Source organism: Choloepus didactylus, chromosome 2 (genome assembly GCF_015220235.1).
Source record: "Choloepus didactylus isolate mChoDid1 chromosome 2, mChoDid1.pri, whole genome shotgun sequence".
Classification (NCBI taxonomy): Eukaryota; Metazoa; Chordata; class Mammalia; order Pilosa; family Megalonychidae; genus Choloepus; species Choloepus didactylus.
The window spans coordinates 147,849,364-147,867,360 of record NC_051308.1 but is presented as its reverse complement, the minus strand read 5'-3'; the positions used below and the strand labels follow the sequence as shown (position 1 = coordinate 147,867,360).

General features: G+C 41.2%; 2 long non-coding RNA genes across 2 annotated transcripts in view; one reads left to right on the top strand and one right to left on the bottom strand.

Annotated features, from left to right (window-relative positions):
* Positions 1-1,594: 1,594 nt before the first annotated feature.
* The window catches only part of LOC119527005, a 76,017-nt gene continuing 59,614 nt past the window's right edge, over positions 1,595-17,997 (top strand). Inside the window, exon 1 of the long non-coding RNA XR_005215298.1 lies at positions 1,595-1,647. This is a non-coding gene — a long non-coding RNA (uncharacterized LOC119527005). The remainder of the gene's footprint in view (positions 1,648-17,997) is intronic.
* On the bottom strand, positions 4,758-16,882 carry LOC119527004. Its single transcript, XR_005215297.1, has 6 exons — positions 16,842-16,882; positions 16,267-16,410; positions 15,178-15,361; positions 9,537-9,650; positions 7,124-7,659; positions 4,758-5,280 (listed from the first exon to the last, which is right to left on the bottom strand). It is a non-coding gene; the product is annotated as an uncharacterized LOC119527004 (long non-coding RNA).

The following is a 17,997-nucleotide window of genomic DNA, read 5'->3' as shown; positions in this document are numbered from 1 at the left end:
GAAAACATTTTTAAAGCAACATGTATTAGATTTTTCTATTACAGAAATATGCCCATTGTAGAAATATATATGGTTATATTGCTTATAATTATACTTAGTTTTTATGGTCATTTCTATAAAGATTAGGAATTAGGCCTTAGCAGTAACAAAATTCTTCATTATTTATTGCTCCATGTTTAAAATATCCTTGACTTTAACTATTTCAACTTAAATTACCTTATCCGGGAGTATCAGCCATGGTAAACATGAGGATTAGTTGTATTGAATAAATTGCTCAGTCTCTCACTCTGTTTCTCAATCACTTTCTTTCTTCAGATTTATGTTTATCTATTTATAGCATCTTCTACAAAACAAGTTGGGCATGATCTTTAAATTTTTTCCCTACAATATATTCATAAAAATATCTACCAAAGAGCAATGAGATCTCTCTGTCTTTATGGTCAAGAATCTATGATGCTACTTGTCACAAAAAAATAGAAATGGAGAAATGGAGGAGTAAATAAGCATATAATGAATTCATTCATATGATTCCACATATTTAGTCTTGCAAACCTCACTCAGGATTATAAGTTTATGAAAACAAAACATAAAAATATAGAAAGGAATAATAAACCATAAACACAACGTGCTGAAGGTCAAGCTCAGCTACTCCACATCCTCAGCTCTGGTTTGGACATAACACAAGTGTTTTAAATTGCATTGGGTGGAGGCCCCGGCAGGAAGGAAGCATCGGATATTGCTGGAACATATCTTTGTTTGAGCAACAGCTAATGAGAAAGGTCACCATTATGCTTTGCTTTCAAGTACTGTGTCTGTTTTGAAATTAGTACTGAACATTTCATCACAAATGCTGGTTTATAATCACTGAGGTACACAACCTGTAGTATTCATTTTCTTTCTCCTAAGTATGTTCTCACCACTGTTTTGATCAGAATATGTCAGTAAAAGATAAAATGATTTCCTATTTATGGTCTCTGGGCTTCCTGGTCATTTATAAAATTCCAATGGCAAATTCAAAGGAAATTTAGCCTTCTAATTTCTTTTGTCCTGCTGTTTGAGTGTTATTTGTGCTCTTGTTCAATTCAGTGCCAGTGTTTGAGATACAAGTATTTCTGGACTTTGTTTCCTAACATTTATTGCATTTGTTTAGTGGATTGAGTCAGTGGCACTGGGATGCCAAGAAAGGACTTAACTTTTTTTGAGCAAAGCATTTGCTGACAAATTAATAAACATCAGAAGGCCTCCTCCCAGAAACGGCTGATTTATATCAAGAACAGTAAAAGCAGTAATGGCAGACACTTCTGCCACGACACGGGCAGGATGAGATCTATTAAAGATCTAAGTTTATGTTTTTGGTTTCCCCTGTTGGCTAGGTTGTTGTACTCCCATGTTTGCAGCAGGGTCCACTGTGGGAGCCTGGAGCTCTCAAGAATAAACTTTTGGGAAAGGCTGGGTCCACCCCCTGGGGATAAGGGAACTTGAAGGAGGAAGGGGAGGAGGTAAAGGAAAAGGGAAGGGGACGGCAGTCTTCCTGTGTTTGGATGACCTTTCCTTATGTTTATCTGGAGGGACTGGGCAGCTACACTGTGTTTGGTGTCATTCTGCCATGTCGTTCCCCCATGTGATTCCTTTCTTAGCTTTATATGGGTAAGTAACATTTGCTTCTGTTGGAATTACTGAATTTAACTCTCTGGGCTGGGGGAGTAGGTTTACAAGTCTGCCAGGGGTAAAGATGGGTGATGGCCTAGATGAAGAAGGCTTACAAACATATACAGTATGCATGTGCCTAACAGATTCCTTAAGGGAAAGGTCTAGGTGTGTGTCTTGCAAACATCTGAGGGGGGTTGGCGGGGCAAACTGTGCTGTGGCCTCCTGCTGAGAGCTGGCCTGGAGACTGTCTTCCTTCTCTGGAACCCTCATCATTTAGCATAATTCCCTGCACCTGTGGTTATCCCATAACTATTTCTTGAGTGAATGAATGAGTGAATGAATGAATGAACAAATGAGCAGACTCACTGAGAGATGAGTAGGCAAGAGGCTATGAGGTCCCTAAAAGAACTAATTTATTGCCCAGTCCCTGCAGAAACCAGTTTCAAGCCTCCCTGTCTCACATTCCTGATGGGTGAATCACTTGTGGGTGGATCAACTCCTCTTTCATTTCAGTGCTGACCCCTTGCCCTGGTCTGGCCTTAGCTTAAATGCTATTTCCTCAGAGAAGTTATTCCTTAATCCCCTTCCCCACTCCCCTCCATCTAAATTAGACTTCCCAGTATACCTCTTATTTAACTCTTTCCATTTTCTTCATAGCACTTAACACAATTTCTAATTATATTCCTTTGTGTGATTATCTGTTTCATGTCTGCTTTCTCCACTAAATAACAAACTCCTTGAAATCAAAGGGGTAAGTTGTGGTTGATCATTCATATGATATATGAGCAGAGCAGTTGAACGTGAGGTTGCTGGCAGCTCTCGAAAAATGTGGTCACCCCACCTGACCCCATTTTGATTTGGTGAGAGTCTAGACTGGAAGGACTACTCATGTAAAATTACAGCTTCCATGGCTGAAGGAAATATGGAGAATGTTCTGAAGGCCGCTGGGAGCTATGAACAGCAGCCAGATGCCTTTGGAAGAGGTCATTTCATAACCAACTCTCAGGGCATCGTCTCCTTTTCCTTGCAGTAGTTGGGCCATGGGTACCACTGAGATAGCTACAAGGTCTCTGGGTCTTCTGCCACCAATCAGTCAGTGAGACTGAGAGCTGTGATGGAAACAGGGAGCAATCAACAGTCCAGGAAGCCCCAAAGAGGGGCTTGGAGCTATTGCCTCAGGGTAAGGCAGAAAACCACCTTGTTGAATCCTTGGTTCACAGAGCGGGAAAATGTCAAAAGGTTGGTTTGTGCTGTCCTTGGGTTGACCCTATGACCCCCTTCTTTACTAGTTCTTTAACTTTGATTGCCCAGGTAAAGGAAAATATAATACACCAATAGATAATTTGAAACATTAGAATATCATATTTCATCTGGATTTTAGGCCTTCAATTTTCTAACTCAGGATTTTAATTGAATATTTCTTCAAAGATAGTAGCAACTTCTTCTCTCAATGTCGACCAAGACTTTGGTATCTTTATAGTTTTAAAAATAAGCTGTGCTTTGGACCTGCAAAGAAATAGTCAAATGTCATAACCTGAAAATAACCTCTGAATTTTCCCACACTCTAACAAATCTCTCAACTGCCAAATGGATATGTACCAACATTGCCCGATTCCCCTGGGAACACATCTGAGACTGCTTGTCAAAAAGAGAGAAAATGTTAGGGAAAAATATATACACTCAAAAAATAGGGATTTGCACTAGAAGTGTTTTCCTGTCCCAAGGAACATATCTCAAGTGTAACATGATAAAAAAAAAAAGTATATATACACAAGACTAATTATTTATATAATTCAATGCTCAGTTCTAATTTAATTTCCTTACCCACAAGTTAAAACTTTTGTTTTATGAAATTTACAATAACAACAAAACAAAAGAGATGCACCTCTCATCATTTATACACATATATCCTTATTTGGTGAATACAGAACATACTTATTCCTACTCTGTGTTTAGTGAAAGGAAAACAAAAAAATCACAATTATCTTGACTTCTTTTGCCCCTCTCTCCCTTATTCTGTTTGTTTAGTTAAACCCAATCCCAGGGTGAACCCAACCAAATCATTTCTCATCCCTGCCCTTGAGCAGCTGAGCATCGATGAAGAAAATCACCCAAAATGTGGATTGATGTCATTATAAATCCATGGTTTTCTCCTCATCTGCAGGATAATCTGATAGGCTAGCTCTTCTATTCTCCACAACTGTTTCATACCCTCACTCTCCTCAAACATCAGATCTTCTCCTGCCTACCTTATTCTAAATGGATGCCTTTGAATCATATTTCTTACAGAAAATATTTAAGTCAATCATGATCAAAACCCCAGTGGGATTTTATAGTGGAACATCAGCTGATTGTAAATGCTGTCTAGAAAAGTAAATACAGAAGAATAACCAAGAAAATGATAAAAAGAAGAACAACAGGGACATATTGCTCTACGAGTTTTCAAATGATAAAGCTACCATAGTTAAATAACATGGAATTGTTGCTAGAATAGACAATACATTAATGTTACAGACTAGATACCACATAAAAGAATATGATATAAGATAAAGGTAGCATTTCAAAATGTGATAAAGGATAGAATATTTAATAAGTGGTACTGGAACAACTGGCTATCCATTTGGAAAAAATAAAGTTTTATCTCTACTTCTCACCAATCCCACCCCACCAAAAAGATTGGGTTGATTAAAAATTATATATGTTAAATACAAAATAAAATTAAAAAGTGCTAAATACAAAAAAAAGGCAATATAGAAGGCATTCATAAATTTGGCATGGGAAATGCCTTACAAAGCAAGACATGAAACCAAGAAATAAATAAAAAAGATTGACTACCATTAGGTGTACACGCTGAGATGGCCTTTAAGGAAGTCAGTCTGGTAATAGCTATCAAAATGTTCCTATCTATTCATTTCCAAGATTCTCTGCTAGGAGAATACTCACATATGTACACAGTTGCTCATTGTAGCACTGTTTGAAATAGTAAAAAACCTTCAATAGGGGAATGCTTTAAAAAATTATAGTACATTCATAAATAGCAAGCTATGAATCTTTGTGGGGTGGATAATAATGTATGGCATAAAAAACCTCAAAGATACACACAAAAAAATCAAGTCATATAATACTTTATCATAAAGTATTATATGATCACCTTCACAAAACAAAAACCAAAAAACAACTGTGTGTATATATGAGCGTGAGTAGGGCCTCTGGGGATTACTTTTCTTAATTCCATAGAAACATATTGTGTCTGGAAGAACATGGTGGAAAACTAATGCTTAAGGTCTGCCCTCTTTTCCTACAAAGAGATGATATCTAATACCCACTATAAATAACCAAGCCAAGTCATATCATCATGCTCGTTTTCATTTCTGTCTGATGAGATGGGGTTGTATCTTGTGTACCACTTCAAATCCTCTCGATCCCATCTCTCATTCCAGCCTCTTCTGCAGCAACCCATTTTGACTAAGTTTTGAAGGTGCAAGGTGACCTCATCCTTGCTTCATCCTGTACCTTTTACCTCTCACTTCCTCCTCTGGGACTTTTGTGGTGCCCAAGGGAATCCACTTGGCACTCGTGTGGGCAACGTCGAGGGGAGGGGGCGTCAATGCCGGAGGTGCCACCCTTCACCTGTGGGGATGGGAGCCTGTGGATAAATGTTCCCCTTTTAATCCCCTGTGTGGACAGTTCTGAGATGCATCATAAGGCTCCTCAGAAGGTTTCAAGGGTCCAAGCACAAGTCACCCGTAGTCCTGATCAACTGATTTTCACTCCTTTCCTGTTTCACTCCTCCTTTTCCCCAGTCCTGCCCCTGGAATCACGTTCTCAAACTCATAACAGGGGAATGCTAGTCCTCAGCTCAGGCTCTCATTTGGGGTGGGGTGGGGGGAGGACAGGAACCCAGATTCAGAATGGATTCAACCTGTTTCTTCAAATGGAAGTATATTACTGTACCAAAACGCTTCCTAACATTTCATTCACACTTTCAGGTGTCTTCCTTCATTATCATAACAAACTTAGGAGAAAAATGTCACAACTTCCATTTGATATATGAGAAAACTGAGGCTCAGAGAAGTTAAGTAATTTGACCAGGGTCACAATAACTAGAGAATGGTAGAGCCGGGACTCAAGCAAAGGTCTTCTGGCAGAAACTCAGTGCAGGCCTCGCTATAACCCAGCCGCCTCCTATCAAAATATTTGCAAAGGGCTTTGATCTCGGGGCCTGACACCCTGGAAAGTGCTCTTCCTCGCTTATCAGCTCACTGCCATAATGCTCACAGCTGTTCCAAACACGTCCACACTTTCCCCAGCCTCAGATATACCATGCACAGGTGGCTTGTTCCAAGAAGTTCTGTTGTGAAGAGTTACAGAGAAACAGAGCAGTAGCTGGAGAGGAGAAAGTGGGTCAAGGGAAGAGTTTTTGAAGGTGAAAAATATTCCAGCAGATGTGCTTGCTGAAAGGAATCTCCTAGTCAAGAAGGAGAGATGGCTGATGCAGGAGAGAGAATAGGTGAGAAGGATGGTCCCCAAAGTAGACGTGAAGGACTGGCCTTTGATGCAGTAAGACTCAAGCCTTTTATTATAACTAGAGGGAAGAAGAAGAAATTCCTATAGAGAAGTTCAGATCTCTAGGTAAGCTGAGCTCTCTCTCATCCAAAAAACACAAACAAAAAGGATCTTCTTATATACTGTACAATCCAGGAAGTCAGGGACCATCTCTGATTTATCTGCTGCTATATCCCAGGACTGACCTTTTGGAAAGTCCTCAAGGATATTTGTGGTTGTTGAATAAATATAAGTAAATTATACACTTCCCTTCACCACCAGTAAGGGATTGAAAGAATTGAAATGACCAAAAAATAAATCACTCCTCAAACTCTTGCTATTTAATATGGGTACATGTACACATGAGGTCCAAAAATCCCAACTGCCCAGCTATGGGGTGGCAGAGCCCTTGCCTGGCAGAAGTACTTGAGCAAAAAAAACACAGAGGGGTTGTAGTAGGCAGAGCTCAAATTGAGTTAGCAGGGGGGAGGGAATGAGGTCCAAGGCTTCCTGTATCTTTGAAAAAGGGTGTCTATGACCATGGAAGATGAGCTTTCCTTGACCTGTCCCACTGGATGGAGTCTTCTAGTAGTCTCCATGTGTCATCCTTTCAAAGGGGCACACTGGAGTATGCTCAATAGAAAACAACCACGCTGTATATAAATGTACTTGTAACATTCTTATATGAGGACTAGTGAAGAAACTAGTATATTTACTCCCCAGAAGAGGAGACTCAAGTGGACCAAGGCAGCGACTTTCAAACACATGAAAGAATGTAATCTTTTCAACACATTCTCGCTACAACCCCAAAGCCAGCCATTCTTTGACCTCACTCGGGCCTCCAACTGATTGAGCCTACTTCCTTTACACCATCTCACTTCCCAACTTGGCTAGCTCGGATTTCATAAGTCAACATGGCAATAAATACCTTGCTTATATCTTCAGATTTCTTGCTCCCTTTTGCCTTTTTGGCGTCTGCCTCAGGGATGGAGGCTCCACGGCCCAGGCATGGGTAGAGCAGCCCCTCAGAGTCCAAGGCCTCACTCTGAAGTCACAACTATTGGGAGACAAACCCTCCTTCCCCAGGCCTGATGCTTACTTCCATGTGGGGGACGTGAGCCAGTGTCACATTCCTGGCCTCCTTCTACTCTCTCACTCACCCTCCCCACCAGATGGAACGACTTACCTGATAGGTGAGTTCTGAAGGAGAAACGGGGTCTGGGGACTCCAGCACCCTCCAGCCCCTCACCTCTTGGTAGGGAGTTTCCCACAGGGGGTCATGCATGCTCTGCCCTTTCTCCTCTGTGCTGTGAGTTTCAGGCAGGGCCTCATGGGGAAGTCCGCCATGACCCAGCGAAGCTTGGGCCTGAGTGGATAGGCCTGCCCAATTCTAGGGCTCATTCTCCAGCTATTTCTTCCCTTCTTCCTGGGAGTTTGCTGCCTTCAAAGAACATTGATTTCTCTCTGTTAATGGGGGACAAGGCAGATGGCTCAGTGGAGTCCCCCACCCCACCCCCAGCCAGTAAGTCCTGCCCCTGCCCCCTACAGAACAGGCCTTCAACTCCACCTGTGCACCAAGCAGTTGGTTGTGTGTGACATGAATGTTTGTTAAATCAAATAAAACAATAAATGCTCTGCGTCTTAAAGATGTTTACGTAGGGGTGAGGGCAAAGGGATGCCTGGAATTTGAGTTTAACCCTAAAACCCTTTTTAGGTTTTAATTTATTGGAATAGCTAGAAGTATATACCTAAAACTACCAAACTCCAACCCAGTAGCCTTGACTCTTGAAGACGATTGTATAACAATGTAGCTTTCAAGGGGTGACAGTGTGATTGTGAAAACCCTGTGGATCACACTCCCTTTATCCAGTGTATGGATGGGTGAGGAGAAAAATGGGGGCAAAAAGTAAATGAACAATAGGATGGGATGGAGGAGGTGATTTTTACTTTTATTTTTTATTCTTATTTTTATTTTTTCTGGTATAAGGAAAATGTTCAAAAAATAGACTGGGGTGATGAACGCACAACTATATGATAGTACTGTGAACAGCTGATTGTATACCACAGATAACTGTATGGTATGTGAATTATCTCAATAAAACTGAATTAAAAAAAAATAAAAGACCCAACGACATCAAAACTTAAGTGACTTCAAACCCTTAGGGCCTCCTGGCAATCCTGGTCAATTTCCTCAGCCCATTCACTGTCCCATTCTCTGAAAAGATGATTTCACCCATTCTCCTTTTCACTCAAACCTCCTGGCTTTCCAGATGCTGGGCTTTCTTATTATTTCGCTGAGAGAAATGAAATTGTAATAAGAGAGCTATCACATATGTACCACCAAGTCTACCAAATGTCTGCACCTATATCCCTATACTTTGCCTTCTCTCCTCTTACAAGGCTCCTTCTATAACCACCTATGTTCCTCTCCAGGACCAACCTTCACCTGTGCCCCTTCACCCACTTAAGGGCCTTACTCTTGCAATTGTCCCCTCTCGTGCATCAATTTCCTTCTCTCTACTGACTCATTCTGATCAACATGCAAACCTGTTGTATATCTCCCCTCTTTAACAAGTATTGTTCTCTCACCCTTCCAGCCATTGCCTCCATTCTCTGATTTTCATTATGACAAAATTCCTTCAAAAAGTAGTTATACTTGCTGTCTCCATCCCTCTTCTCTCATCTTCTCTTGAACATATTCCAATCAGGCTTTCTTCCCCATCATTCTGCTCACATTCCTCTTGTCAAGATAATGAATGAACTTATTGCCAAATCCAATGGTCAGTTTTTGGTCCAAATTTTAGCATTGTATAAATCTGATCCCTTCCTCCTTCTTTAAACATTTGCTGTATTTAGTTTCTAAAACATCATTCTCAGTCATTGCTTCACCCTCACTGGCTACTGTTTCTCAGTCTGTTTTGCTTGATGCCACAGCTTCCTTAATTCTAAATGTGAAAGTACCCCAGGCCTTGGTCCTCAGAACTCATCCTTTCTCCACCTACACTGCATTTGATCCATGGCTTTACCTAATATTTACATGCCAATAACAATAAAAGTACAACTCCAGCCTAGGCATCTCCCCCAAACCCCAGATTCCAACCGGCTTTGTAACATATCCACCTGGATATCTAATGCATGTAAAAGCTAATATGTCAAAACCCAGCTCCTGATCTTTGCCCCTAAATCTGCACTTCCCCTAGGCGTTCTCATCTTAGTAAATATCAACTTCGTATTCCTAGCTGCTCTTGACAAAATCCTTGGTGACAGAAGAGCTTACCATGGCTTTCATGGCCTTATGTGATGAGTCCATGCCCCCTTTCCCCATCCCTCTCTGATCTCACCTCCTATGTCCTCCTGTTGCTCCTTGCCTCAGGGACTTTATGCTTTCTGCCTGAGAAGTTCTTCCCCGCAGTTGTCCATCCACATGGGGTGCTTCATTTCATTGGCTTCTCTTCCTACACAGTATCATATCAAAGATAATTCCTGTGACCTTCTAATGTAAAACAGCAGCCCCTGTTCCTCGCCACAATCACCCCATGCTTTATTTGTCTTCATAGCACTTCTTGGCACCTGATATCGCCCTTCTTTTTGTTCAAGGCATATCTCTCCACCAGAAGGTAAATTTAAAAGGGCAGAGAGCTTGAACATTTTGTTTACTATTATTAACACCAACATTAAAATAGTGCCTGGTATATGTTCAGCACTCGGTATAAGATTAAACTTCCAGGGAGTCAGCGTTGTTCAGAGCACCAAGCCTGCCCCAGAGAGCCCCTCTTCAGTGTCCCCGAGTGAGCGAGAGGCAGCGGGACAACATCTGGCGAGTGTGCCTGATAGGGGATGAGAATGGAGTAACTGAACCCGAAACTATACAATTTGGTGAAATTGTGCTCTCTGAGGTCATCAATACCTCCTGAACATCGAACCCAGGACTCTTTCTCACATTACACCCTCACAGACGAGTTTTCTCTCTCTGCTCCCTTGTCTTAAGAGGCAACACTGAGCGTGTGGTGTCGACAGTCGGCCCCTTCTCTGAGCACTAGTGCACTCCTTGGCTGACTTTTCTTCCTTCACTGGTCCTTTAAATGCAATGTTATCTAAGGCTCTTTTTGACCTTCTCTTTTAACATGCTCTCTAAATTCCTGTTAATCATTATCTTTAGATGACACTGCCATCACCAGAAAGAGTAGCAAAAATGCTAGGACTATTAAAGAAGCAAAACACATTGTGCTTTGCATTTTAGTGATGAGTCCTGATTTTGATTCACAAATCTAGGTTTGAGCCCAGGTTTGCCACTTAGTAGTTTTGTGTCTGTGGGTTAGACACCTGGATTCCCTGGGCTACAGTTTCTGCATTTATAAAAATGGGATATTAATATCTTACTATATACATTATCCTGATGTCTGGAGGCTTGAAGGATACATGTATTTTGTAAACTATAACAAAAGGTTTACCTATCTATCACTGATCTGTAAACATAGATTCTATTAGTATCGACCATAAAAAAGGGGTCACCAAGTCACTGGCTATAGGGAGCAATAACTGATATGGGGAAATTTCTTTTCTTTTAGTTTCTGTGTACTTGGAGGGAAAAGGTTGTACTTGCAAGCCCAAGATAAACGTCCACGCCCTATGCCAAGACCCAATCAAATCAATAATGCCCTATAACTGCCCATGTGTCTAGGACAGTATTCTCAAATAATCTAAAAATATGCAACCAAAGGAAACGAGTGGAAATGCTTCTTTTGCTCAAATCACCCAGGACTCCATTTCATTTCTGCAAGTTCACAAACAGCCTTCAAATCTTCATTGACTTCCTTGACGCCAGCCCTGCCTGTTCGCTGATGGCAGTTGGAAACTGGCTGAACCATCCTCCTCAGTAAAGGGGACTCCTTTAGAGTCTCAGGAAAGCCCATCCACACATTCCTACATAAGAGCAAGGAAGTTGCAACATATTCCAGGCTGAGCTATCCTTTTAGTTGCAGGATCAGACAAGTAGTAGACCTTAATTTAATTTTGTTTATTTTTGTTTTGTTTCACTTTTCTCCCCTCATGACACAAAAGTATGCCCTTTGAGGAGAAAAAATTTCCTTCTTATTTTACTATTGGTCCCATGAGAAGCCAAGCTAGTTATTAAAAGTAGGAAATACTTCAAGTTGATCAGCTGAGATTTTAACAGCTTCTGTCTAATCGTTAACGCACAAACCTCCTTTACCAGAACATTTGTGAGGGATCTAAAATCAGCCCCTTTCCAAAGGCCTGTTAAAAATTACACATTTGGAATCTTGTCCTAGTCTGACTTGGCTGCCAAATTTCCTTTTGATATTTCCTGGGGGGTGGGGAAGAGGTAAGCAGCCTTATTCTACTTAATCTAGTACATTTTAAAAAATCTGGTGTCAGGTTTGAATACTTGGCGCAAGTAGGGTGACCAACCATCCAAGTTTCCCTGGGACTAAGGGGTTTTCTGAGACATGAGACTCTCTGTGCTTCCAGCAAACTAGGATGAGTTGATCACCTTAGAAAGGAAACCCTAGCCCAAATTATTCACCATACAGATGAGGAAACTGAGGCCACAAGATTAAAGGATTTGCTCTGATATCACATAATTAGCTAACACTGACAGCATTTCTGGGAATAGGGCCTAGATCTCCCAAATCCTAGATCAGGGCTGCACTGATCCACGGACTTGTCCATGGCAGTGAAATATGGAAACAGTCACAAGGAAGGACTTAAGCTTGATTACTGGCTTGGGGCCATTTGACTGCTTTATTTAATTCACATGTGAGTAAAGGCAACAGCTAATCCAAGTACATTCTAATCAGCAATTATGGTGATACAAATGTTCTAAAGCAATGCATAAATAATGACCACAAATAGTTCATCTATTCTATTGGCACAGTGTGTTTCTTTTGAGTAGGTCTGCAAAGTGCGTTGCAGCCATTTATTAGCTTTGGGATGTTTTGTCAAATCAAACCACATTCTTTAGATAAGGCGTTTGCTTTGCTTTGATACTTAATGACCTTCCCTCAGCTACAGCATAGAATTTCCAGATGTCCAACAGGTCCAACACCCCCAACACATAGTTGAGAGCTCACTGCCTGGCACATAGTAAGTGCTCTGTAAACATTTTTCAAATAAATAAATGACAGCAAGAGCTAATGTTTATTTTGAACAATTATCCAGAGGGGCGGTTACCTGGAAGATGATGAAGCATCTCACTTGAACAAGCCCTTCCCAGACCCTGGGAGGGAGGGGCTTTCATGTGTTCATGAAGCCATACGTTCATACACAATTTGCAAAGGTAAAATTTATATTCTTTTTATTAAAGAGGGCTCCCAAACTTGCACAATCATCAGGTTCCACAAAACGTGGATCTGCCCTGTCTTTCTAAGTACTCTACAATTATTTTCCGTGGTTATCTCATGTAATTCTCACAACGATCTTATGAGGTAGGTGCTATTGTTATCTCCATCTTTTGGAGGAGGCAACTGGGTTACCACCATAGTTACCCAGATCGGGAGTGATGTGCGAGGATTTAAGGTCAACTCTACCACTCCGCTGAGCACTAGAGGTGGCTGAACCTAATTCTAGTGCATGTTAAATAAGGTGTGTACTTGATAAATACTATAACTTCAACTGATATAACTGTAAAACAGCAACGATGATGACTGGTCTTTTAAAATAACCTAATATTTAGGGAAAACATTCATTATACAGGCTTTCCTATCCCTACCCCCATTCAGTATTCTTGTTTACTAGATGGAAAAGGGGAGGAATGCAAAGGGTGAGGCTGCAGAGGGTTGAGAAAGGAACAGAGGTGTAATTCTGTGTTGAAGAATATTCTCCCCACACTGATCCCCAGCTCCCCCCACCCCTTTCTTTTTAAGAGTTGGGCACCCTGGGAAGTGTGATTTGTCTGTTGGGAAGTTCTATTCAGGTTTTACCTATTGTTCAGATCTACTTTTCCCCTTAGCACTTATTCTACTCAGGAGTCCCTATTTCTAGCCTAAAAGCTCTACAAGTCACAGGGCAGAAAGGAATCTTTCCTGTAAACATCCTCTGGGCCACCTCCGGAAAAGGTAACCAGCAACCACTGCTTCCTGTCTTTATCCTGACTCCTGGTGCAAATAATACAATTTTCAATTCCGCCAAGATTTCTTGGGGCCAATAGGAGAGCAGGATTGAAACTGCCACCAGATTGGAAATGTTCCCTTTTTAAAGGTGCTGTTCCCTTGGGATTCATGTTCTTTCACTTAGAAAATGCACTCACACACCTGGCTCCAATCAAGCTGCTGACACTAGCTCTGTGACTCAACCCACTGACTCCTCCCTCCTCTGAAAGGTGCTGTCCTCCACCCAATGGCAATGCACCCCCAGTTTTCTGCCTTCCAATAGTTTCTGTCCTATTTCCCTATTTCTGGCTGCAGTGCAATTATCACCCAGCCACCCAAACCTCAGTCCCATCGCTGATGTCTCCTCCTTCTGTTCAGATCCCGTTAATTATCAAGGGTTGTGTATCTTTCCTTACTGTTGATGCCCAAACTCATCCCTGATTTCTCATTTTCTCTGCTGATACTTTGTCCTGGGCCCTTCTCATCACTTCCTGCCTAAGTTCCCGGCTTCAGATTCTCTCCCTTCCTGAGGTGGCTTTATCACGAAGTTGATGAACCTTAAGCTTTAGAAGGCTCTGCTTGCAGAGACCTTTTTTAAGTGCTTGTACCTAATTTGGTATTTGCAATTATATGTTCTTTTTCTTAAAGAAGGCTCCCCAAACTACATCAGCATCAGTTTCTCAAAACAGGATCCTCCCCACCGCCTAGCCATGTTGTACTCGGATACCAGATTAATCTTTCTAAAATAAGATTCTTTAATGTTACCTCTCCACATTAAAACTTCTAAATAGCGGCCCACATCTCTTAAGTCTATCTCCTTACGAGGACATTCAAATCTCTCCATAACCTGCCTCAATTTTACCTTTTTGCAATAATCACTTACACTTCACAAAGATTCACCAAGCAAACCATCCCCATGGATAGCTGTGTTCCTACCTTCTCCACACTCAGTTCGGTTAAACGCAGCTCATCAAAAAGTGTGCTGAGACTTGACAGTTTGTCCAACTTCCTCTAGGCTAGTCCCACCTGGTCTAAGAACCCCTCCTAATCACCCGTGCTTGCTGTGATCCTGCTTACCCTGAGAGCAGTAGTCTCTAGTTTGGAAGATTTAATGGATCAGTGAGATATTAAAAAGTAATAATAAAGTTCAATATAGGATTGTCAATTTTTTATTCTCTCAAGTAAGGGCTTAAAAAATTTTTTTACACTACCACCATCACAATGATCTTATAAAAGACATTTTACCACTCAAAAAAACACAAAAGGCATAATCTCAGAAAAGTGGTGAGTTCTATAAATGTAATAGACTTAGCTTTAGAAAAATTCACTACATTTTTCTTTATCACGTGATTGCCTGAGTTGGTGGAAGCTTCTCAGCCTAGCATTTGGGAGTTGTTCTAAAGCACTTCTGGTCTCAACCACCTGCTTAGCCCTTAATCACAAACGGCCTGAGGGCACATTTTGCATTGTTGACTCTTTCTCTAACTTCTTGTGCACATTATGTCATTTCCTCAACTGGAAGTAAGCTTTATAAGGAACCTATGTAAGGACCGTGCCTTTAACTCTCTGGCAAGGCCATACACAGAGAAAATGTTTGATAATTATTTGTCAGATGAGTGAATCAGCCTGGAGTTAGTAGACTTTCTCAGCCTGTGCAAACAATAAATCTCCTCTTAATGGGTATGAGGGCCCCATCCCGAGGCAATTTCTTTCAACAGACTTCTTAGAGAAGAGTTAACCAGTACAAATTGCTTGGCTTTTGAGTGAAAACTGAAATTCAAAAAACAAAAAACAAATCTGATATGAAAAGTAAACAGTTTCTTCCTCAAGGCAGAAGCAAGCCCTGGCAAAGAGAATCAAGACACAAACATACCTTTTGTAGCCTGTTGTTTAACTGGTCCCAGTTCTTTTCAAGCTTTGTTGGTCGGCATGCACGTAGCCCGTGCTTCTGGCTGGACTTGGCTTGAGAGAGGGGTTGGCTTTCCTCCTGTGGCTCCTGCTCCTGTGCCTCAAGCCTCCTCAATACCCATGTTGTCTCTTTCTCTCTACCTGTGTGACTTAAAAAGAAAGCGAAAAAAAAAGGAAAGAAAAGGAGCTTAACATCTTCCTGGCCAACTCTTAGTTTTAGATTTGGGGGTTGACATAGAGCAATGCAGAAAAGTATTCTGCGGTTTTAAAACATTCATTTCAATCAACATCCAGAGTTTTCTTTCAAAAATATAAATGGGATCAGACCACCACCTGCTTCAAACGTTCATTGCTTTTCAATTCAATTCCCTTCAACAGCTACTGATTGAGCACCTACCACATGCCAGGCCCTGTTCTGGGTATTGAGAATATATTAATGAACAAAAGCCCTCCTGGAGCTTATGCACTAGTGGGAGAGAAATGCAAGAACTATAATAGGTAATACATTAATCTATGTTAGAAGGTGGTAGTTGCAATGCAAAATAATTGGGAGTTACGATTTAAGATGAGACTAGCCAGGGTAGTCTCACTGAGAAAGTGGCATCGAGCAAAGATTTGGAGGAAGTGATGGGCGTGAGCCATGAAGATACCTGGGAGAAGAGGCAGTGCCCTCCCTAAGGCAAGACCTCACCCCAGGTATCTCATCACCTCACCCCAAGTATCTCGTCACCTCATCTCGTGCACAACTGGTCCTCCCTTGTTTGACAGACTTTACCTTCATAAATAAACTTCATTATCAAGGGTGGATGTAAGATGAGGGGCAAGTTATGGTTTGTTGAAATGTAAGCATACTAATACTATAACCAGGATAAAAAAAAAAAAAAGGTGTGTGTGTGTGAAGCATCGAGTTGTGTTATGGGGAACGAGTTCCCTCTCTGCTTCACTTTTTTCAGCAGAGTAGCCTTCCCTTCAGATGAATTAGGCCTGGTTCCTGCCCCAGGCCCACACACCATTTTCAGAACAATTTCTCACCCAGTAAGGGATCAGATGGTACCTTTCTAACTTCATGTGTGTCTTGGTTTTCTCAGCAGGACAGTCCTATCCACGTAGCACTTTTGCTTCCTCTTCTTTAGTCTGAGATCAGCTGCTCCCTCAATTTCCTCTGGGCTTCAATCGACTTAATTAAAGAAGCTTTGTCCTGAGGGTTTGTTAATCAAGATGTCATATATCAAATTTTCAGTTACCTGGGGGTAATTAAAACAGCCTTAAATTTTTCCCTATAACCTTTCTTACTTATGAGGCATCGCCAACGGAACTGCTGATGTTTGCTCAGGAAATGCCCTAAGAATGATTTTATTAATGCCACGTATCCATTTCATCCACACCTCATTTCAAAATGCATCTTAAGTGACATAAAAATCACACAATAGGACAGAAACAAAATAGATGAACCACAACAAAGAGAAAATAAGAGCAAGACAGTAAAGTGAAGCAAGAAATAAAGTCACCACGCAGAAATTCCATCCATAAGGCCTCAAGCAGGTGCTAAAAAGAGATCACACATTTGGCTCTGAGCAACAAGGCAAACAGAGCAGCCACAGGATTCACAGTGTTTTGTAAGATACATACCAGGGGCTCAGGAACCTTGAGACTTGAAAAAAGTTTCTTCCGTGCGTCCTCTTAACTGGGCACTGAGAGTATGAATAACACTTAAAGGAAGTGAGTGTCCAATAGCTTTTTTAAATAGTGTTACTCAAGAAGCCTTTACTCAGGAACTAACACCTGAGTGAAGTCCTCTAAAACTCAGTTCTCTGGGGAGATAAAGTTTAGAATATCTAAAAGAAACTCTGGACTGATTCCCCCGTAAATGTTATTTTTTCCTTATTAAGCTTTGATAAGCATCAAGCGCCAGAGAGAAGTCAAGGATAGATTGTCTGGCAGGACCTAACATGTCGAAACTCCATATTTCTGATTAGAGGCAGGTCTACACCTAAGAGTTTGGCATTCACAAGTGAACATGCAGGCTTCTAAACAGGACAGGTGCCTGCAAAGACCTACCTCTGTAAAGAAGGCATCTGAGGCATAGCCACGGGCAGGGCCAGCTATCCTTCAGAAAACAGTTCATGTTTTCTCTAAAACAACAAATGGACGGTCAAGACCTCTGAAGCATGGCCACAGTTTGTGACAAAAATAACACAGCCCTCCCACAAACATATCATACATTCCACAGTTAAATATAAAGTTAGTTTTCTATTATCCTGTTTTGGTTTATTCATCCTATGCCTCCCCACCCGTTAGAGTACATAGTTGAGAACTGACTGTTAAAAACAAAATCAACCTGCAGGGAAAAAGTCATTTTGGATTAGTGACTGGAGCCCTAGGCTGCTGGCTTGGTGTGTTTAATTTGGCTCCTTCCCAGTCCAGTCAGTCCTCCGTAGGAATTGGGTCCCCACAGAGAGCTTCCACCATCGGCAGGATGATTTTGTTTTGGGGGAAATTTGTACACTTGGTAAGCTGTCAATGTGAGTTGTACTTAAAGTATGCATTATTCAGGGGGAGAAAATATTTTCGGCACTACTTGAAGTTTTTATATCTGACAATGCATTAAGGATTCAACACAGTAATCTTATTGTTTTAGCTGTTGCTTTTACCATTACTCATGCACTATGAGTGGAAAAAAACCAATGAGGACTTTTTTTTTCCCCTACAGTGTTTTCTGAATGTGAATTTTTTTTTTTTTTTTTTTTAACTTTTGGTTTGGGATGAATGCATCTAACAATCCACC